The sequence below is a fragment of the Anser brachyrhynchus genome, assembly GCF_964034855.1.
Source record: "Anser brachyrhynchus genome assembly, chromosome: 14".
Classification (NCBI taxonomy): domain Eukaryota; kingdom Metazoa; phylum Chordata; class Aves; order Anseriformes; family Anatidae; genus Anser; species Anser brachyrhynchus.
The window spans coordinates 3103468-3127338 of NC_137709.1; the positions used below are offsets into that span (position 1 = coordinate 3103468).

General features: G+C 41.5%; 1 long non-coding RNA gene across 3 annotated transcripts; it reads left to right on the forward strand.

Annotated features, from left to right (window-relative positions):
• Positions 1-39: 39 nt before the first annotated feature.
• Positions 40-23129, forward strand: LOC308177775. Of its 3 annotated transcripts, XR_013939393.1 has the most exons (4): positions 40-315; positions 5460-5613; positions 21380-21484; positions 22509-23129. It is a non-coding gene; the product is annotated as an uncharacterized lncRNA (long non-coding RNA). The 3 variants fall into 3 exon arrangements; XR_013939394.1 differs by lacking the exon at positions 22509-23129 and having other exon boundaries at positions 46-315; positions 21380-22499; XR_013939395.1 differs by lacking the exons at positions 21380-21484; positions 22509-23129 and adding an exon at positions 14257-15575 and having other exon boundaries at positions 48-315.
• Positions 23130-23871: the final 742 nt, after the last annotated feature.

The window sequence follows — 23871 nt, forward strand, 5'->3', positions numbered from 1 at the left end:
GCGTGCGCGTGCGCGATGCCGCGCGGCATTAATCGAGGGGGGGTGTGGGTGTGTGAGGGGCTGCCCGCGCATGCGCGCACGGGGTGGTGGCATAGGGCGGTTTCCCGCCCAGCGCCTGAGGGGATATGGAGGGATGGTGACCCTGAGGGGGGCGACGGGGTTCGGCCCGGCTCGGCCCGGCCCGGCCCGGCCCGGCGCTGAGGGGACACCGACGGGGCAGGGGGCTTGTGGAAGTTCCCCCCAGCCGAGCAGCCCGGACCCCGAGCGCTGCGTCCTCCTGGGAGGTGGGGGCTGCTGGTGCCGGCTGCTCCCGGGGTGGGTGTCCTCAGTTTAATCGCGAAACTTAAGGGTTAAGGTGGTGCTGGTATTATGCTGCGTTTCTTGTCTTAAAAAACATAAAGAAAGGGGTCTTGGGAAGCTCGTGTGTTTGTGGTGAGCATTTGGGAAAAGAAACCAGCAAGGTTCGGTGGAAGCTTTCAGCAAAATACAGGGTGCTAGTGGTGGGCCTCAGTTACCTCAGTGTATTCATACACTTGCTTACTGTCTAAAGGAGAAATACCGGTAAGAGACAAGTAATAGGTAAGGAAAAGGAGTGAAAGAAACATAAATCTATTAAGTGAAATGGACAACGTTTTTTACTGATATGCATCCTAACTAGTAGGGGTACTAGTTAATGAAATATTTCCCTAAAATATCTTCAAAAATGCATGGAATGATCAGCTTAAAAAGCATCAGTAAAGTAGGTCAAACTTTGGACAAAATACACCCTGTTGAAATTCCTAAATCAACGAGGACTTTTCCCAGTTAATAAGTGTCCATCATCTCTGTCAGGGTTTGCCTTGTAGGGACTCTAAATTGTTAAACTCTTTGCCTACTATTGAAGCGAGTTAACAAATAATGAGCAAAGGGGAAAGAATGTGTGCTTTCATAGATCAGTCTTGGTGTCATACTGGCCTAATAGGCACACTTGTTTGCACGCCCTTCCTCAGGTGTTTCATTTTTTCCCAGAACATCGTATTGCTTACGTAGGTTTGCATCTTCGGATGTTCTTAGTTTTGTATTTAAAGTAGTGGAAGGAAAAGTGTAATTGAAACTTGAACTGAAAAATTGCAAAATTACTTAGTGACACATCTTCCATAATACCTCCAAAATAACCTTGAACAAATAAAAGTGAAGAACATAAAGCGATAACATCATCTTTTATGTAACTTGCCAAGTTAAAGTTTATTTTCTTATAACTGTTGGCCTTCTGGCATAGTAAGATGTTTTAAGACCGTATTTAGCTTTATGTTTTCCGTAGAGATAGTGGAATTTGTGGTGAAACTCAAATGGATTCTCTGAATTCCTCCTGGTCTCAACCTTACTTATGTTCCTGACTGCAAAAACGTACTAATTACTGCTGTTTTTCTATTTACTTTACACAACGTTCAGAAGTATCTGAACCTACAATTTTGGTACTCTGTGCTTTGGTCTCAGGAGAAATAAATGTTTCAGCACCTTGTTAGAGGCTAACTGTGATCCAGAACAAGGTGTTTTCTGCTGTCGGGTGGTCACTTGAGGCTGACGGTGACATGTGCCTGGTCACAGTCCCACCCTTACACTATTCCACTCCTGTTGCCGGCAAAAATGAGTGGTCAGAAGAGCTGACCTAGTTCAAAGGGTATTTTTTCTGCATTGTATACTTGTCTGCTTCGTTATGTAGGTGTAGAAGTGTTTGAGCAGGCACAGAGAGATGTGTGGGGTCAGAATCAGAGAAGGGGTCAGGCCAGCAGGGAGCTCTGGAGATGGTCTGTCTGTGGGCGCACTGGGTACAGTTCTGGTGCTCAAAAAGGGGTCAGGGCTGCGTTGCCCGCAGCAGGCTGTGCTTCTGGAGTAGGACAGAGGGAGAGAGAAGAAGTAAAACCTTCTCAGCAGCAGGAAACTATGAACTTGGCTTATTTCCTTATGGGACTACAACCAACGTCCTGTGACGTTTTGTCTGATAGGTGTGGAGAAAGCACAGGTAACGTGGATGAGACAGGGTTCCTTACAGATAGCAATAATGGTCACTGCTGTCGTTAAAGGACGTGTGATGGTTCCCAAACCTACCGTAGGTTCACAGGAGCGTAGTGTTAGAGTGCTCACTGAAGAAAGGAACCTTTAATGTTTTAGAAGACTAAGACGTAGCTCCCAACTAACAACATAAACCCTGCGTTAGGAGGGGTGGGGGTTTCAGCACTCTGTGCTTGCAGCTGGAGCTGTGCCATTGATTGGAAGAGAACTCAGCACAGGAACGTTCTGCATTAATTATCTGGACATTTGCATAGAAGGGGAAAATTTGGGTTTCCATCTCTGTCCCAAACTAGTTCTATATTTTATCCTCGCACTGTTTCGAGTAGCCTAGAAACTGTATTTTGATCAGAAGTCAGATCTCTTTCCTTCCCCCTACTTGAGAGTCACAATCAATAGTTCAGCGAATCGTGGTTGCTTCTCTCTTCTCTCTCTGATGGTTATCTGAGCCTTCAAAGGAAAGTGAAATAATGAAAGAATACCTGCTGCGTTGCACAAGCTGGGGGTTTGTCTGTACTTCAGATACACAGACAGATTAAACTGAACTGTGAGATAGCAGCAATAATACTTAGTGAGTGAATACATGCCAGGCGTGTGCGCGTGTGTGGTTTGTAGCTAAGGAGAGCTGCTGGGTGGGGTTGCCACGATGACTCAAGGATCGACCGTGCTGCTGTAGGCAGGCCTAGCGTTTGAGTCAGTGACAAGTGTTTCATATTTGTGGCATTTCTTAAAAAGGTTAACTATTCGAGCTGGCTGCGATTCTGTTGTAGGTTATTCAACTTTTTTTTTTATTGCAAAACCATCTATAGTGCCAAGTAATTGTGTAACAGTCTGAAATCAATCTCAGATTTGATGACAGGTACATTAGCAGTTGCAATCGTTTTGCCGGTTCCTGCGGTAACACCAACCTTTCCCTGGCAGTATAAGAGAGCCAGGTGTTCAAACCGTGCCGATTTATGCTGCATGGCATCATACAATAAGCGACCGCAGTGTCGATGAGCCGTTGTAAGCAACACGTACATTTGTTTTCTTCATATTTATCTCTCCACGAATATTTAACTAGTTCTGTGTTATCTGCCAACGTATGTACAAAGTGCCTGTTGCTATGGCGTTCCTGTGCTAAATGCGGAATTAAAAGCCCATGCTATGCCATCGAAAGGTGGCAACTCATAACGTTGGGGCTCACTTCTTGGATTAATGCTTTTTTTTTTTTGTAAGCAAAGGGTGTAGCAGTTTATACTTCACTGTAGAAGTCAACTGCCTTTGTGGGCAAAGGGACTTTCCTGATCAAGGGAAGCCAGAAACGTACATTGTGTATTCAGATACTGGCCACTGCCTGAGACAAAATACAGTACGTTTTGTGTCTCGGCTGTCCCTTTAGGTTAGAGAAATCTTGTGGTTGTTAGCAGAACGATTGCATAAGGTGGGAACTAGACAAAAAGCTATTTATGTCAGCTATTTGTGTTATGTCAGTGTGAGCAAATATTATTTCTGTATATTTGACTCATTCCAGAGTCCAGATAGCGCGTGACAAAATCAGTGACGTCACTAATAGTACTAATACCAGAGGCCTTCTATTACCAGAGGCCTACTCATTCTAAAAGTTCCTTCAAACGCTTTCTGTAAAGGGAGGAATCTCATTATTAATCACCTCATATACCACAAAGCATACTGAAATTTGCTAGTTCAACGTTCGCTCTGGTGTTGTACAGAAAGTAGGAAGTTTATGGTCTTACTGAAAGAAGTTGTTACAAAGTGACTGCCAATTACATTTCCAAATCAATAAACGCGGATATGCCCTAGTCAAAAAAAGCTAGGGCAGGGGTGCTCATTCATAAAGTCCGGATTCTTGGTATTTTGAAAAACTGAAGAAATTCCGGAGGATTGGTCACCTGCCAATATATAGTTTCAGAACTAAAAAGTATAAAAGGGTGATAATTTGACATTAAGTCAAAAAAAAAAGTTGGTTAATTTAGAATAATTTAAAAAATAATAATAACAATCTAGTGGTTTTACTAGCATATTTTTCATATCGTCGAATCACAGTATGGTTTGGGTTGGAAGGGACCCTAAAGATTTTGTCCTTAATTTTTCTTATCTCACCAATATGAGCGATCAGCCGCACCTGCCTGACATGCTTGGCTTTCAAACCAGAAAAATCTTTCAAATCCTGCATGTTTTAAGCAGAATGAAATTCGTATCGCGCACTGCTGATGTTCTGTGTCCTGCTCTGTCCCGTCAGACAGGCACAGCACCGCCTGTCTGTGCTGCACGTGCCTATGCTCTTCCTCAGTTCTGTAAATGTGATGTGTCAACGTAACATTTTAAGATCTTGTGAGCTCTTTACAAATACTACCGCAGGCAGGACAAATGCCATCACTGGTGTTGCCAGGTAGCTGAATACATGATTTCAGCCCCACTGAGGAAACAAACACCGAAGTTAAATGACTTGCTAAACGTGACAGAAGCATTTCAAGTCAAGAGAGTAGAGGCTGCAGTTCAATAAATACTCGGGGACGTGCTTAAATTCCTCCCCTCTAAACCAATGATGGAAACATCTGTGAAACGTCCTGCTCAGCTTGTGCTAGAAGGCTTGGGGCTTGCTGGTGCCGGTGTCGTGCTCAGATCAGCGTAGCTCACATTATGAGTACTTTCTTTGGAAATGCTCTCCTTGTGTTCAGCGTTTTATTTCCATGAGGAATGTTTAGGCACATGGGCCCACAACAAATTATTAATACATACAACCGGTTGTCTTGGAGATAACATGAAACAAGCTTTAGGAATCTGAAAAATGAAGACCTTTTAAGAGGTGCTTTGCTTTTTTTTTTTTTTCATCCAATGTTGCAACATCTTAGGGACTGCACTGCTCGCTTTTGTGAAGTCTCAAACACAATGCAGTGTCTGATTTATAGGTAAAACCTCTGCAGGATGTATTTTATCTTCTTACCTTGGTGCACGGGGTTACAGCAAAATGTGGTAACTAATGCAAAGCAGGCAGCTGGCTAGTGTAGCTGAGGAGGCTTCAGGTCTGTAATGAGGATTGTTTTCTTTGGAATCCTACAATCCTATGCCTGTGAATCCAGGAGGACTGAGTACCATACCTGCAGACCTACGGATAAGCCTAAACTCTCTGAGACTTTTTACCCACTGCTGTCATAACATTTCTGCTCTTTAACTGTGCCTGTGCAAAGCGCTATTGCAATTCAGAAATACACAGTGCAGTTCAGCCAGCAGAAAGGACTCTAACCTCTTTTCTGTGATTATTTTCTTGACTGTCTTGTCCTGGAGCTCCTCTTAAGACAGGCAACACCTAAGTGATGTAGGCATTCGGTAGCATATTTATTTGAGTGAATGAGATTCTCTGTCTATTATAGCCATTGCATTTTTTTTTGTCTTTTATTTTCCTTAAGATTTCTACTCTTCAGTTAATACTACATCACAGTTCCTGTCCTGTTGACCTTCATCAGGGCCAAGCAACCAGAGACTTAAGCTATAACAAGACTGCAAAAAAAAAAGGACTGGAGCAAGAAGACGTGATGTATTCCTCTTTCACTTTCCTGCTAGGTAAATACGTGTTTTCTTCATAGCATTGCCAGTATCTTGTAGAGAAGGAAGCATGAATCTTCCCAGTTGGGAAGAATTGTACCCATGACTTTTAGAAGCATGCTAATATAATACCCATACTTGGAGATACTACAGATGTCTTAGGTGACGAAACAGGTACACGTAACCTGCTAAAGATGCCTTGGTTAAACTACTGCCTTGCTGCCCAGCGCAGCATCAGTTCCCAAGCTCAGCTCCTAGCAGTGCCATGCTCTGGCTGCTGCTTTAAATGCTTCCTCTGAATAGAGAGACTGAGGAGGGAAAATTTCTTTTGAAATCTATTTGTGTATGAGCTAAAGGACAAAGGAGAACTGTGATATATTCACTGCATAGGAACATTTATTCTTAGATCATGACTTTGTTTCGCTGGGGTTAACAAGTGTATTATTAGTAATAGCTAGTTACAAATAATAACCTGACCTTATTTTTAACCTAATACTGAATCAGATTTCATTGCGGTACAATAGATTTCACTGCTGTGCTTCGTTCTTTGAATATTATCGTTCAGAATTCCAGTGCCTTCCATCTTAGGTGTTAAAAATAAGTGGCAAGTTGGATAATTACTATTGTTCCAAATCTCGTTGCAGCCTTACATAACAATGTTCTCACCAAAAACCTTATTTTAGGGGTGGAGTGGAAGAGCATGGTGTAGTAAGCTGAAATTATTTGCACTACTGGAGCTGCATTATGCAAAGCCTACGTCGAACTGTATCTCTTCTTTTTTGAGGCAAGTTCGAGGGCCAGTTTAATATTCATGAAAGCCAAGATGCACGGACTGACTCAGATTTGGCATTGTAAGATCATGTGCTGTCAGCACACCTCAGTCCTGAGCACAAGCATCCTTGGTGATCCAGGATTGCCCAAGCAGAAACTACTAGTCATGCCAACTCACTGCCAGTCAAAATATTTGTGAGTTTAACAACGGTAAATATATAAACATGCAAAATGAAATAACAATGGTGAATGACTTGGAAAGAGAATATCCCCAGGTGGCTGGAGCTACGCTTGATAAACCTGAGCTTCCTCATTAGTAGCGCTGCATTCTTAGCCTGTTGTGTCTCCAGGTTTCCTAGCTGAGACTAGTTACCCTTCTAGCCCTGAGCTGGGCCACCTTCCTCTGCCTTTCCTCATCATTTCCATGAAATTCCTGTGACTTGGGGAGGATAAAAAATGGAAAGTGGCACTGGTGAATCCTGAGAGCAAAAAATCTCTCTCTTCAGCTGCAACAAACAGCTCCCCCGGTGATCACAGTAACAACAAACCCTGATCTCTTCTATTTGAATAATGCATTTTATTTATTTCATCCCGTTTCTTTGCTTGCTATGATCTCCATTCTTGGTTGATGTTTTGTATTCCACCAAAGCTAGCATAGTTCATCTCCACTATGCTTTTACCTGTGTGCACCTTCCTTTCTTCCCCTTTTTCAGCCTCAGTTTTTTAAATTCAGCCAAGTGATCCACAGCACCCCATAAGGTTTGGAAACACCATTCTAATCTGAGAAGCTTTTCTCCCTGAAGTTGTGTGTAATGACAGTAAATAATACATCATTACACATCTTACTGATAAAAATCTCTCAATTGATGAAAGAACACAAATTGACTGTGAATTGCCCTGTTAATCTCACTGGCAGATTGTAACGCCAAAACTCTTGGCATTTCAGCTGGAACTGGAATCTTAGTGACAGAACATCCAGCTTTTTATTTGATATATGTAGCATTAGTGGTAACTGTTGAGTACATTCGCTAACAAAATAACACCCTCTGCTTGTTAGCCTCAGAGTACACGTGTCCGGTACGTTTTATGGCACGTCTGTTGTACAGATGCTGCACACATGCAGCTGTTGGAAGCCCAAGCCAACAAATCCTGGAAGCTTACAAGCCTAAAAGCTGGCCTGGGCTGCCCAAGTTCATGCTGCGCTTGAGCTGCGTTGGCTGAATAACTAACTGAATTTCCCTCACAGGCAGCAAGTGCATCCAAAAGCCGTCGTTCTTACGTTCAAAGGCAGAAGCTAGTACTAACTGTACTTGCTACCGTGGTACACAGAGATACACCCTCTGGAGTGCGTATCTAGCACAAGCGTAATGTTAATTTGTGCGCTTCACTGGTGTGGTTTTCCTCCTCGGATTACAAACTGAAAAGATCAATGAAATTATGGCTGTTATTTTCATTGGAAGAATAATTGCTCCGTAATTAAATAACAATATCAGGTGTGTTATCAGAGAGGAGAACTGGTTTCAGAAAACTGTCATTACCTTGAGCAATTAAATTTTTTCAATTCCATAATGAATGTATATGCAGGGTCTGTTACAATCGTGTTTGAACTCAGTTGCACAGGACGAGAGAGAGAAATGTGCCACCTTCCCTAAGGGTATCTTTCCTTCACAGAATCAGTGGCCCAGTGCCTTGGACACTGCACAGGAAGTCTAATTTTGATTTCCATTTTACTCTCAAAAATAATCTTTCAAATATCTGTCTGACCTTCCTCAGAAGAATGTTTATTTCAGAAACACCACCTTCCAGGGCACCAAAATTACAACATAAACTAGTCTCAACAGCATACTGGTGTTTAATCTACCAGCCCTGTGTTGCAGCTGATTCTAGGTGAAGTCCCTCAATGTACCTTTTCATAAGCTGCCCTCTCTGTCCTGACTGTAGTTACACTTCCCTTAAATAATGGCCTATATTGCAAGGGAAAATAATTCATACTCGTACTTCTGGTAGTCAAAACAACTTCATTGGTACAGCTGCTGCTGTTCTAACTTTTTGGCAGTGTTCCACTGGAGACAGTAGGCAAATGCACCAAAACCTACCAAGAGTTACTCATGTATAGATAATATACTGAGTGAAAGAATTCCACAATAAAGGTGTGTACGTTGCAGTAGCCTTGAGATAGGGCTGTCTTCTTTCAAAACAAGTTCTTCTGGTTTTATGTGACTATTTAATACACTTCTGTCTTCAAGAAAATAACTCTTGCTCGTAGTCTGTACTGTGAAACCAGTATAGCAGGAGGCACCACGGGCTGGTGCACAGCCCAGGAGACGGGAGGTATCTTTTGTATCTGCTGAAAAGATTTTCAACTCTCACTTCCCTGTCTGTGAGGTGTTACAGATACTATTACAGATTTTGCTAGTTGAGCAGTTTTGTTTAGTTTTGCTTTTAACTGAAATGCACTTTCTTCAAAATATAAGGTATCTTTAACAGGCAAGTCGTAAGTATTAGGTGAACAAACGCGTTTTCTTATGACTGTAAATGATACAAGCGAATAAGCTTCTGGGCAGCACCACTGAATGCAAATGCTTGCCTTTTGTTCATACGTTTTAAATGTAAATGCTTTCTACATTATCATCCAAAAGAAAAAAATATATATACATACATATTCCTTTTAGAGAGGAAAGACTATGATGTTAAAAAAAAAAAAGGGCAGGGTGTCTGTAACATGTCTTTTTATTTACTGTATTTCTGTGCCTTCTTTTGCCCCCAAAAGATTCTGCAGTGTTTGATGGCTTGCAGGCACAAAGATAAATTCAATTATCCTAAAAAATGTCTACATCTAAAATGAAAAGAGAACCACAATAAGATTTTTAGGTTCAAGAGTGACTAATCATTTATCCACTTTAAACTACCAATGCATATATTTAAAGTAGGAATGCTACCAGCAAGGCATATTTTACTGTCGAGTGAAACCACGTATGCACAGGTGCTAGCAGTCAGAGTATAACACTTACCTGTGTATCCAAATCCATTCGAGTCTTCTTTTTGTGATGAGATTGTGAATTGTACTTTTTTGTGTTTGTAATTAAGGGGTGGAACAGATGGCAAAGAATTAAAGAGCTGCAGCCATTAAATTAACATAGAGAATGTTTCCACATTATAATTTAATATAATAGGATTTTGCTTCAGTGAAATAAAACTATAGAGTCTGGTGCTTGGGAATGTTTTCTATATGAGAAGCTTCACTGCTAAAAGATTTCACTGAGTCATGCTAAGAGTCTCTGCCAAATATCAATCATATGACCAACCCAATTGAAAAGGGTGTTTCTTCATGCCAGTATATTTCACATGCCACCCTAAAGTGAGCCTTTTTTTGACAATACACCTGTGGATTTTATGTAACACCAAAGAGGAACGCTGCAGCCTGACTGCATATGTTTGAAAAAGAGTAGATATTAACAAGGAGAAGCTAGCTGGTCTGGTATTAAGAATCGTATAATTTTTTTTTTTTTTAAAAAGGAGTTGGGTTTAATGTGATTTCAAAGGTAGAGTTAAGGCAGACAATCCAAATCAAACATTGATGCTAACAGAAATCGATGAATGTTTTGCCAGTTCCAGGAATCAAGATGCTACTCTCTGGATGGCAATCAATTTCAAAAGTTCAAGTCAAGAAAGTTTTTCATTTCAGTTGAGACAGGATTTTTAATTACTCTGTGTAAGAAAGAAAATCTGAAAGCAGAGGCATGAATTCTGTAAGCAACAGTGGACACTCATAGGTTTTCCTAAATCTCAGAAAATATTTATACTTGGATATAAATATTTGAGTGAAACTTGTCTTAGCTACGTTTTGGGAATCATGTATTTTCTTTCTGAAATGCTTTTTTAAACCATGGAAAGCTACAGCAAATGTTTTGTACTAGCGATTTCTTTAGTAAGCTCCAGCTGCGGATGCATAGCATCTCCCATGCAGCTCCGCCGTGGTTAGCAATCAATACATTGTCTTCTGCGTAAAAAGGCTGGTCCTCTGATAATCAGACAGTGGGACAGGGATGAAATCACTATGGAAAATAGCACTGGAAAGAGCACAAAGACTCTCAGTGAGCCACAGTGTCTCTGCTGCAACCCTTCCTGCCACTAAAATACACTACAGGTTAACCTGCCTCGGTGACTACTGAATAGGAAAGGCACAAGCACACATGCCATAGAAAGTTTGAATTACCCGTCCCTTCAGTGTTCAATGTGATCTGTGAAATCACTGTAATGCTGTGTGGGGATAATTGAGAGGTCACGGGGGATTATGTGGACATTTAGGTTTCATTCTGGCTTGAGTGCGTTCAGCTCCAGTGATACCAACAAAATTGTTTCCATCTTCAGTAATGCTGCATTTGCTTCTAAGACTTACTGAAATAACAATATGTGTATTAAATGCACGCATTTACCTTTTACTGAGATCACCGGTTTTAAAATTTTCAGTATTCAAATACAGAAACCTTATTTCTGACACAACGGAGCTTTTCCATGTGATGTATGGAAATGAAGCACAGGATGGATCAGAGATGCAGAATGTAAAGCACTCCGGCTCTCTCAGAACAACAGCAGAACGTTGCTTTCACAGCAGTGGGTTTTGTCAAGGAACCTGATACTTGGTGGTTTTATCTGCAGCTACTGCTGCACGAAGCAAGGAGAATCGCTCCCATTTCCCCCGTTTCCTTTTGTCAGGAAAGGTAAACTGTGTCTGTATTTCTTCTCTAAGCTCTCAGTGGAGGAATGTCCCTTATGCTGGCTGCTTCTCACTTCTCTAATTACTAGCTTATGGTTCCTCCCCTTGGAAATGCAGGGTCTTTTTTGGAGAACCATTCGCAGTTAAAGACAATGGTGTTGCTAACAGTTTCTCCTTTGGCATCGTGCTCTTCACATGGCAGTAAAACGCATTATGTGAGATAATTAGCAGCCGTATTCAAGTGACTCAAGGGAAGATCTGAGTTCTGAATTTGGAGAGGATGATTGTATATCTGATGTAATTTTATCTCATCACAGTCTGCATAAGCTTTCTGTGCAACAGGACAGAGAACAGAGTTAAACAATGAGTCCAAAATACTTATGCTAGGAGAATAACTATTTTGTTTCTACATCTGTTACAACTTTTTCTCCCTTAAATTTAAAGAATGCTGTTGAACAGAGGTTTCTGAAGAACGACTTTTACTGTCAGAACTGTACCACCCCACAAACAGCATGGTAGGAAATCTGTTTGCAGATTATGCCTGATACTCTTTGTCTGGCACAAATAGTCCCCTTTTCTTAAAATTAACCTTTTTACTTGTAAGAGACGCTTCAGCAGTTGAGCAACTGTGGTATGTTTTTTAAACATTCATTCACATAGGCAAAAAATAATTTTAATATTCAATTCTGCAGAAAAGCAAACAAAAAACGTAGAAACTAATGGCAAAAAAAATAGATAAATAAAATGTTGGAGCTGCATGGTTGGTGTAAATTTGCCAGATTCTCTTGTGTAGCCCGTGGCTGGTAGTGCTGCAGTCTGGGCACGTCGTCAGCTGCAACAGTAAGTGCGATAGGTATTACCGCACAGGGGGGCTATTCCCAATTACTCACAAAAGCACTTGTTTTTACCCCAGTTTTGCTGCTTGTGTTCTGGTTTCCTATTTCAGTGGTGGTGTATTTACTAACTGGGCAGAGTGGCGGAAGTGTACAGCATACAGACAAATAATTAATAATTTCCTGGGAGCAGAGCATTTAACAGCAGAGTTTAGTTGATTATCTTCTCTGACTACCCTTTTAAAACCTTCTTTTTCACATGCATGAACAACCTCAGCACATTTCTAAAAGAACTCAAATATCATTCTTTTATGGGGAAAATATCAAATTTTAATACCGGTTCTAGCTAGCGTTTCCCATCAGTAGCTCTCAGCGCGCTTTGCACAAGTCAATAGCACTTCACAGATGAGGAATCTGATGTGTTCAGCAATAGATTATGCGCCCCAAATCACCTCAGCCAGCAGCACAGAAAGGAAGGAACACAATCCAGATGTCTTCTGGGCTAGTGTCAGATCCAGTTTGCCACTTTAAATGGAAATACATTTTATTTTTTATTCTCAGAGGATTTGCTAGCTCCTTCTCCCTTTCACACCTTATCCTGGAGCCTCAGATGTAGTGTTTTTCTTTCTGGGATCTTTCAAGTATTCTCTCCCATCTTCTGACTTGGGATGCAGTGAATGAAATCTGCTTTTCTCAGCTCCAACTCGAACCCATCTAAGCTTTTTCTGGATTTGGTTACATTAAGCTCCCATTTCCCTACTTACTCTGAGCCCTCAAAATAAATTTTTAGATAGGATTATATGGGGAAATGCATTAGGAGAGGAAGAGATTTTAAAAATAGCCTAGCATCTAAATCTCAACGTAATCTCTTAGAATTGACCCAGTATTTGAGCACAGGGCGTGGAGATGCACTGGCTCAGTGCTGTGAGGAAGAGCCATGTGTGGCATGTGCGCTTCAGAAATACTCCCCAAGTTGTGAGCGATCTAAACTGCTGGTTACACCCGGCTGATGTCATTAAAGGTTTATCTATAGTAGATCTGCTTTCTTCAGAGGGCCAGTGTGGTTTTTCACACCCACATGTGTACACTACGTACAATGAATCTTAGCTAATTCATAAAAAGAGCTGTTGCAGTTCACATCTGGCAGCCGACACTTCATTAATCCTGCCACAGCATGGGCATCGCTCCTGCACAAACAGCCCGGCAGCAAGTCGCAGGCCAGAGAGCAAAATCAAAAGGGCCACGTGATTCTTACGGCTAAGTCTAACACATAATGCAAAATTAAATAAGAAGAAATTAAGGTGTGCCCAAATTATCCTGATTTGGATAGCGTGAATTTTTGTTCCCTTGGACTGTTATCTAAAACTCTGTTCGTATTTCAAGATTTTGTATAGCGAATGCTGGATTTAAATAGCTACCATGCTATAAAGCCATAAAAGAAAAGAAACATTTAACTTAAACACAAAAAATAAGATTGTTTATTTTTAATGCTGTATTTTTTTATCATTCCAAGCTTTACATAGCTTTCTACCACTTTCAGCTGTCTAGCTCAGGGATTTGCTACTTCTTTGTAGCAATGTCAATGGCCACATGGAAAATGCAACAGAAGAAAGCTAACGAGAAATCTAAAATATGTTATAATAAATAGGAAAAGTTTTGCAATAAGAATTATAATTGAATTATACACTAAGAGTAGTGTATAATGCAATGAGTCAACAGAAACTGCGTCTCCCAGAGAATACAGTGTAGACAAGACAGCCCCAATAACGCTTTCCATGTAGTCCCCATAGCACAGTTTCCATATAACCCAAACCCCTGTCGATGTCAGTGAAGCATGTGGAGCAGCAGTTTAGCTTGCCTCTACCAGGGATGTTTCCAGTTCCAGCTTTGTTTGCCACCTCTGCAGGTAACGCAGCCTCAGTGTTCGCAGCCAGCGAATGCCACTAATCGCGGGTACTGGTTGGCCTCGTGGATTGCCCTGTAGTTACTCCTGCTGCTAACGAGTAACTGTTCATCCTTCTGCAGAGCTACCATCAATCAAAGCTGGTAATAGAAAAACACAAAATACAAAATACCTCTTTTCTGTTAGTGTTTTGGTTTGTAAGGTATTTCTCTAAGTAGATTTTTCTTCCCACAAACGTGCATTTGCATGCTTTTCCTCATCTTGCACTATTATGAGGCTTCTTCGTAAGTTATCTGTGTATACCAATCCCTGCAGCATGTCATTAATTCATAGTACATTCAATTAATTTAGACATGAATATTGGAGAAACTTAATTAGAACACGGCTACAGTATCATAGCTATGAAATTACATTTTTTTTTTTTTTTTTTGCTTTAGATACTGAACAGGCCGAGGTGATTGTATGGCATCTCAGTGTGCAAAGCCACAACTGCAGTTTTATGAGCACGCTGCCCTGGTTTGAGCAGCGCCTCTTTTCCCTGTGCTGCTCACACCCGCCCCTTCCCAGGCTACTGTCTGGCCTGTGCCACAACATCTTTACGAGGCTGTCGTGAGGAAAAGGTTCCAAGTTCAAAATGCCCGTCTTTGGTCAGGTTATTTTAGTCAAGATCAAGTCCTTGACCGGGTTCACTGTGCAACCCCAAAAGCAATTACGCCAACACAGCTTAAGACGTGCGACTGGAAACAACATGACTTTGGGCTGCAAACACCAGCACTGCTGCCAAAAGAAACATTAATTAAGCTGTACAGAATATTTGTTTTGAAACAATTTTGAAGTAAAGTTTCAGAACACTTGTAGATGAAATGTGTTTAGTTGTTAGGATAAAAGGCTATAGCCAAAGCTAAAAATGGCTTCTAATTATACAGAACAAACAGATACAAAATTAGACTCTGTGAAGTAGAGTCTAAATATATAATACAGTGAACATTTATATACTAGATATTTAATAATAAACAATGCTAAATAAATATTTTTAAATCTTTCATGCCTGTCACCCTGCTCACCAGGCTACAGCCTACAATTATTGTTTAGCAGAAAAGGGGTTTCTTGGGCAATGGTGACTAATGAGCATTTTCTCACAGCGCTGTAAAAGTATACTGAGAGAAGCTTCGGGCTAAAATGTTCCTTCTCGCTTTTTCACATTGCTTTACTTTGGTTAATGATGCTGGGGCTGGAGAACTTAAGAAAGAGAGACAGCTGTGGAACTGTGATCTGTGAAATCTGTTGTTTAAACTCCTGTGTGAAAGAAAATACCTTTTGTTCAATCTGTACGTAACATTTCTCACCTGGCAACTGTTTTCTCTTAAAATGATAAAACGTTAAAACCTGAACTAAAAATAATCCTGGTAGCTGTTCCAGTTCAGGAAATTTCTATAAGCCTTTTTTTTTTTTATGAGTGTTATTACAAGTAAGTCAGCTCAGCAAATGCTGACTCCACAATCATGAATGGTTTCAAATAGTCTTCACTTACTTTCTTTTCTTTTTAGAAACCATGGCAAAACTTTGTCTAGAACACTCAATCCAGCATTATCTTAACGTACCTGGAATAATAAATACAGTGGGTGGTCATCCGCAAGAGAAATAAGTAACAGAAACTTTGGAACAGCTGAGCTAATCAGTTGCTACTTGCACCATTTTGTATCAGCTGAACATGCAATACTGACAGTATCTCTTGTTTCCCACCTTTCATTTTGGCAGGTTTTACATCTCTTGATTTGTTGTCCTTTTTGAGATCCTGGAACACTGTGTCAAAGTAGACATACACGAGAAATATTGGGTTTTGTTTTCATGCTTTCATTCATATGAGAGGCTGCTTATGCCTCCAAGAGATACACTGATAAATAGATACATACATATGTTTACGTTAACTTACATTAAATCCTGGTCAAAACATAACCAGAAACACGAGCCCAGTAAATACTTCTGTCCTTCAGGAAATATGTGGGGACCTGAGAAAGATGAAAAAAAAAGACTTTAAAATTTTAACTAGCAACCAAATGTATTTCTGTTAGGTGCTTCTCCTTCTAGCGTTTTGAACACTACATCAGTACCTCGGCTAACTCAGCCTCAGAATTTCCAGAAACAGGTGAAAATACAGAACCTGTATTGTCAAGAAAGTGCTGTAGTTCTGGTGCTATGACACTTGGTAATACATTTACTAGTCATGCACAGATCACCAAAGTATGTCCCATATTCCCTAGGTGGAAATCTTTTTAGAAGTGAAAAAAGTTTTGATGCTGGTGTTTAAAACCGCCTATAAAATACAGATGTGATGAGACGGGAGAAGTGGGAAAGCATCACCATAACACAGAGTCTTTGAAGTTTGAGCCTTCATGTGTTTTTCACACTGTATTTACTCTAACAACAGATGTGGAGGCTCTAGTTGAGTGGTTAAACGTATCACCCAGTCATCCTGCTGTGGAAGTCGGTGACTATGTGCTTGAATCCCGTGCACGTGCAGCTGAATATGTGCTCAGTTGTTTTGCTGTGTACGGATGGACCACTGAATGGAAGTCCAGTCTAAAATATCAAATTCCTGTCCTCCAAAATAAACATTCGGTTTTCCACTGCAATTACACTCGTTTGACTGAACTTCACGAAGACATATAGCTGAGCCAGTATCGGTGTGTTGTTACTTCACTGACAATTTTCTGCAGCAACAATCACCTTAAGAAAACCAGTTCTCACCTTCTAAAACGCCGGGCCATTGTGACAGACATTGAAGAGAGCACTTCTCTTTTTCACTTTTAGTTCAACTTCTAGGTTTTTTTAGTTTCATTTTTTAGTTTCGTGTGTAGTTCTATATCTTTGTTATTCCCTCTGTGGTTCAAAATGGGTTTTAATTCTGTTTCTTGTAAGAAGGCTTTCAGCCCTGGTGAGAATCTGATTACAAAAAGTGAAATGATCTAAGCTACCATAAAGAATATTTTCTCTTACAATTATAGCACGGTATGTCAGCATAGAAATTAAATCTGTCTTTTAAGTGAGAGTGCCAAGTGCCCTGTGAGCAGTTCCAAGCACCCTGCCAATTGTCCGTGTTAACAACGGAGCTTGTAGCAAAGGACACGGCAGATGGTAACCTGCAGAAGTGTGCAAGTCCTTTGTAGTAACAAATACTGACACCGTGTCTATCTAAAAGGCTCCCATACACACGACACTCGTGTTTACAATTATGTCTTCTTAACGTGCCCTAGGATTTCCGAGGGTGAAAGCAAGCACGTAGTATTATTATATCCTCGTTAGAAAGGGTCACAGTGATTACATCCCTCCTCAGACCAGGGACTGATGAAAGACATCCCGTGTACTTGAGAGGCAGGACCAGGCTCTATAGCCACACCTGCTGGCTAGCTGGCTGAGCACAGGGCGGTGGGGTTCACGTAAAGCTAAGAGTAACTTCGAGATAGATCGCTGCAGAAGAATTGAACGATGCTTAATATGGTGTCACACCACGATCCCCTCAATACATCATAAAGAAAAATGTTAGACGTTTTTAAAAAGTGCTCTATGGAGTTTCTTTGTGGTAAAGTCCAGCATTCAACAAGTTAAAAACAAATTAAAAAATGCTATTTCTGTAGCATTTCCTAAGCAACCACAATCCATTGGCCTTTTTTTATGCATAGTAAGATGATTGTGTGGTGCATGCTGTTTTGACCAAGGAGTTTCATTTATTCGCAGCAAGGGACAGCAAGCTGTTTTCTCCTCATTGCCTGGAGTAGGATTTCTCCTCACCCTGCGCAGTGCCACGTCCCGTGCTTTTCCATTATAAAATGCGTGCCACATGAGAATCAGGCTCTGCACAGCAAAGAATCTGCTCTCATTTGTGTAGGAGAACATGTAATTAACGTTTTTCTGAGAGACCTTACAGAATTTTGGGGAAATGCAGCCTTTTGGGGACCCTTTGGGACATAGAGGCTCCTCTGAACACCTCTCCTGTGCTGCAGTTTTCTGTTAGCAGACTGGAAGGAACTGAATCCTGCACATCCTGCCCATGGCTCAGCATCCCACTACACAAGCACTAACAAAACACAAATATATTCATGAACAACTAGAATAACTTGGATTATGACAGCGAAGATCAAAAAAGAAACCAGTTGTCTTAATGATTCATAAAAATGCATTAATCCTGAAAAAACACACTTACATCCTTGTATATCGTGTATTTTGCTATCATAGCCACTTCAAAGGTCTTCAAAGTTTCAATTTTTTGCTTTTTATATTCTAGGGACTAATAAAATGCTTACTTTTCAATCAGGCCATCTCTAATCAAATAGTTAGGCCACAGCACATCCGAATGTGAGATCCTGTCGGTGGGGTTTATTTGCAAGCAAGGCAGTAAAATACCAGGACGGTTGTTTTAGAAGAGAGCTGCCCACAGTCACAGGTAGTACACCGTGGTGGGAGCAGCCGTGTGTCACCGCACGCAGAAACACGCCGACACCAGGTCACGATCTGTAAGAGTCACTAGTTCACAAGTGCACGCATAGTTATTAACTTACATCTGTTCCTTTCAAAAGTTCATAGCATTAGGTCATAAAGAGTCTTTTCATCTAGTGCTGTTCAGTTTCTGTTCCCTGCTTAAATTCTCTCTTTTTTTTTTTTTTTTTTTTACTGTCATTGCACCTCCTTCAGTAACATCTAGGATGTCTGGGTCTTATTCTATTGCTGTGTAACCTAGTTCACTTTTTTGGCTCACCTTACTGAATTGGCACAGGGGGTGGGTGGAAGGTGAGTTGTTATTTTAGCTCCCAGTTCTAGGGTAGGTAAGGGCCCCAGAGTTTTGTCTAAATTATACTGGAGAAAATAATGCCTTCAGGAGCAGTCTGCTGGCTGCAGACTGTCCCAAAATACTCCTCCACTTTGTTAGACAGGGTTATGAATGGACCCTCCGAGTAGCTGAGGCAACCACACATGAGTTTGAGATTTTTTCAGCTCCCAATGCTGCTCCTTTCTCTAGAGCTGATCCTGTGTCCCGATATCTTTAGTTCCAGATTGCATTTATGTGTGCTGCCCTTCCGTTTAAGGCTCTGTGGATATTATTCACATGCGCAAGTAGTGCCTGAAGTTCTTACAGCCTTGTGGGTTTTGAGCAGGGAATAGGAAGCGAGAAAGATACCACAAGCTCATCAACTTGGGGCTTCTTGCCACTTAGGAAACCGTAGCTTCACTGGCCATAGCTTCTTCCTCCAGCACGAAACGTCTCCTCTGAGCGTAGCAGAAGATGCGACGGTTCTGCAGCCAGCAGGCCAGGCAGCTCAGGTGGATTTGGACACCCTGCTGTCAGTGTTTCCAGACCTTATATTACCTACCTGCGCTGTGTCTCACATCCATACATTGCTTTTCTTCGTTCCTGGGGGTTGTCACCCAGCTATGACTGCCTGTCTTTGGCTCCTTAAACAAAAAGGCCCCGGTGAGACAGGTAGGATCCCTATACCAACAGAGATATTCATCCCTCAGCAATTCACAATGTTGAATTATTGCCTAGCGAGGGTGATCTGAAGTATTTTCTGGGAGTTTCTGCTTCTCTCCCTAGTCCATTCAGATGAAGAGCAGACTCTTCTAACCAAATAAATCAGATGTCTGAAATAGATGGGTTGATACCCCTCTAAATGTACAGGAGGGCATTGCCATAATGGTGAAAGGCTGTTCCCGTTCCTCAATTTCCATTTGCACTTCCAGCTGCCACAGCTGGATGAAGGCTGCCAAGTTTGAAGTGAGCCACTTAATAATGCCCCTTCATGTGTGATTTCTCCTAAAAGAAATCCAAATAAAAACACCATGACAAAATAAATCCTCCTGGAAGCTCTCTAGATGTTTGTGAAAGCATTTTGACGGGTTAAGAAGAATTCTGAGGGATCAAAATAAGAATGGATGAACTGTTTTCCCTCTCTTCTCTCATACAGCTCGATTCAAAGTTACATTTCATTTCATGTAATAAACATAGTTGTCATCACTGACACCTTCCGAAAATGTATCTGTAAAACAGTCAACACATCATCAAGAGCAAATGCTTCAGAGATTTAAACAGATTTCCCACTGAATATCAGAGTTTGGCAAGGACGTAGCAGAAGCAGACAGAACCGAGCTGCAGTGCTCTCCCCTCCGAGCAGCGCTCTCCCTTTCTGCGAGCGCTGCGATTCAGCCGCCGAAGGAAATCTTGGCCGCCAGGCTGTCATTTCCCCCGTCCCCCGAATGAATGAGATCCTTCATTCCTCTGACGCAACAGCGCTGCTATGGCCAATGAAAGAATGAGTCAGAAAAGCCTGCTAGTGAAAGCTTCTGTGGTCTGTGCTAAACAAAGTACTTCATATTTTATTCGTTCAAGTTTTCATGGTGATAATGGGTTATTGGCGATGCCTGGTATCACTGCTGGCATTGTGGATTGGTAGATGCGATTTTTGCTTGTCATTTATTTTAAGACTTACTGAGCGAGCTTTCTGTGTGGAAGAACCCATTTTAGGTATGCTCTTGAAACTGAAACAGAGCAAGCTAGTAAAAAAGAAAGTGCATCACAATTACATTATTCTTCCTCCATCTGCTCTCTCTCAAATCTCCTTATGACAGGAAATTGCCTATTGGATTTTTGATTTTTCTTAATGGAAATGGCAAAACCTAAATCCATTCCCGTTCCCACTGATGTCAGGGGAAACAAGATTCAGTGTCTGAGCAGAACAATTTTTTTTCAATCCATTAGCGTCTGTAACTGCATTTCAGTGAATATAGTAATTATGACATCAGTGAATTCAAATTAACTTAAATGCTTATGACACTGTGGACTGGCACTTATGCTACTGAATCTCTTTGGCGCTTCTGAAAAGCCCAACTTCTCTAATTAGCGATCTCTGATGTGCCACATTCTTCATCTGTGGACGTTCCCAATTAAACTGACTGAACCACTCGTATAAGCTAAGGCTGCAGACTGTAACTGAAAGGGGTTTCTAGTAGGGGATGCCATTAGCAGATTAATCAGAATACTGTACAAATGCACATCCACGTATTCGACTGCACTAATAGGAAAAAGCACACTGCATTTTGACAAATTAAAGTACTGTCATCTTCTGCTCACGTAAAACTGTTTTACAAATGTAGTATATAAGCCGTGAAGTCGTAACTCAGCTCAGCCAAGTGCTTCTGAATGTATGCATTTCTCGCATCCTAAACCTCCCTGCCCATGTAAATGGCAAAGTAACAAATGAAATACACTTTGCAGAGCAGAAAGGCCTCTTGCATGTCTCGGGTGACATCTGGGGCAGTGCTCGGGGAGGTTCGCTGCACGGGGAAGCGGCACACCCCTCAGCAGGTTTCGCTTCCAGATTTCTGTTGGTTAACACAGTCTGCGGTCGTTTCGTATTAGATAGATGATTCTTCATTGGTGGTGTTATAAATGCACACAATTACTAGTAAAGAAGGTTATGAACTTTGATAGTAAGAGTTCCTCTAAGATATGTGGACTGTATCTGCCAGTACGACAGTGAGCTGGGGATATTTTCCGTGTCTTTTTAGGATGCTGGACTCGAGGAAGTACCACTCTGACAAAGCTGGGCTCCTTAGGAAAATACCCTGAAGGTGAGGTGTCAAACTGCTCGAAAAATGGTACATCATAATCAGGTAATACATCAGCTGGTGAAAACAGATATAAAGATTGCATACTGTGTTCTTAGACTAGCATCCTCATGGGGATGGCTGAAACACATTTAAAATCTCTCATCAAAAAGCCTGCTCTCTTCACGTCTGAAATGTATCCAAGCACGCAGCACTGCTGTGCTCCTCGCTGTACTTCCTCTCTCGGAGGAGGATACATAAATGCAGATCCTTCCAGCTGACTCATTCTGCACTGTAGACTGTATTTGAGGTTTGAGAATAAAGGAATTATCTGTGCTTATTAAGCTATTTACCTCCATGTTTATAGTTCAACATTACCAGAATAGCTGCTGCAGTGTACTGTTATTATTGACAGCAATCGATACCTAGCAGTATGAATGAGAGCATAAGGAGTGGAATTACCACTCTTCTCTGCAATTCCAAACCTGCTCTGTAGAATTTGATAATATTCAGTGGATGATAGCAGAATTTTATAAAATGCAAAATAAAATATTTAGTGGGAACTAATTACACACTTGGAGGGGAAAAAAAAAGCAACACACCAGTTCCAAGTTACCATGTTGTGAACCACGCGCCCTTGTCCCAGAAGGCCTGCACCTTCTGTCGGTCTTCGTGTAACCCTCATCCCCTGATAACCACAGGGGTCAGCACCAGCAGTACCGGGCACTTTTGATATGAGTAATGCGTCAAATCATGGGCAGGGCAAGCGGGCACAGATTAACTAGGAGTCTAGTAGATTACCATCTTCTAGAGACTTGTAGAAAATTATGAATAATCTGGTTTATACAATAACAGTGCTGAATTTAAAAAGAAACCTTGTGCTGCTTTCGCGCAGTCTGAAACCAGACCTTAGAATATCTTCGACCTTATGTGTAGAGACATTATAGGTCACCATTTTAATTTAGTTTCTATACAATTATTTTCCTTTTGCTGGATGTTACATTGCATGTAAAAGTTCATGGTGTATAACCTGAAAAATAAATAACCAGAAATCCATTTAATACGAAGCAGGTTTTGTTTGTTTTTTTAGAAAAGGCAATTCTCAGGGCATGAAAGGATGGACTTTCAAGAAAACCTCTCCTGCTACAGCAGAATTGACTCTGTGAGCCGCAGAGTGCCCTAATTTCCCAAAGTCATCCACGTCCTAATGCTACTACAATTAGCAACTGCTTAATGTAGGTGATGAGAGACAGAAGCATTTCTGCACAGCACCCTGCCTATCAATGGCAGGACAAAACAGCAGTGATTAACAGAGATGAGACAGTACAAAAAGAAGGACAAGATGGGAGCAGGGCAGGACCAGCAAGCTACTGCAACAGCAGGGAAGACAGTTGGTAAAGTGGTTGCTTAGCAAAATGGACTGGCTCAAAATTAAAGTAGTAATCATTTTTAGCTTTTCAGAATTTCAGAGATGGGTCCAAATAGTCCCTAGTAATACTGCTACTGCCCAAATACTCCTCTGATCGTCCAGTCAGATGTCACGTTACTATGTTGTTTCGACTCTGCAGATCGTTTCAGTTGGAAGTCTTAAACCATTATTATGAAACAAAACCTGTTTCTCAATAAATAATTAAACTTTCAATATCTGAAAGTTTATCTATGAAGCACTACAAGGAGTAAGAATCTCGATCTGAAAGCAGTAACATTTATTTAATGTTCAGTCTTGCAGGTGAGTTATTCAATTGAATCAGAGTACGCTAGGGTGAGAGCTGGTGGCTGCAGCTAGGAGAAAATACAAGGTGATCGATGTCCTGACCAAAATTCTTGCAGAAAATTCGTGGAAATACGTCCCAACTCAAATGTTCCTATGGAGCTTTTACGGGAGATCTCCCTGCTGCACCATGAACAATCCCTCTTCTGTTTGGGGATGGCCCAGCGCTGGTATAAGGAGTACACCACCCCTTTTGTGGCCAGTGTGCGCTCAGTATCCTGGGAAGAGAGCCAGAGCAACGTGATGTAATCCACAGCTGACAAAAAACGCCACCTGGGGAAGCCGGGGCAGCACGCAGTCTGAGCCACGAAGCTGACCTTTGGATTAAAGAAGAAGTGGTGGCCTTTCAGCCAGTTCTGCTTTCTGTCTGCTGGCCTGACGTAGCCGGGGTTCCGCCTCGCGGAGAACACGCACAGCTTGCTAAGGTCACGCAGGGAAGTGCCTTTGCACAGAGGTACACGCAGTGACAGCACCCCGCAGTCAGGGTATTTCATAGCTCACCAGCGTTCACACGTGCCCTTCCACTATTTGCTTGAAACAGACCGTTCCCACGAACGTCAAAACTTTCTCCCCAAATTTGAATTTTACTCTAGGGGAGGTATTCCCCCTGCTCCTAGGGGAGAGGCAGGTGTGGTGGCCCTGGGCTTCGCTTGTCGGTGGTGTGCCCCTGAGTAAACCAAGT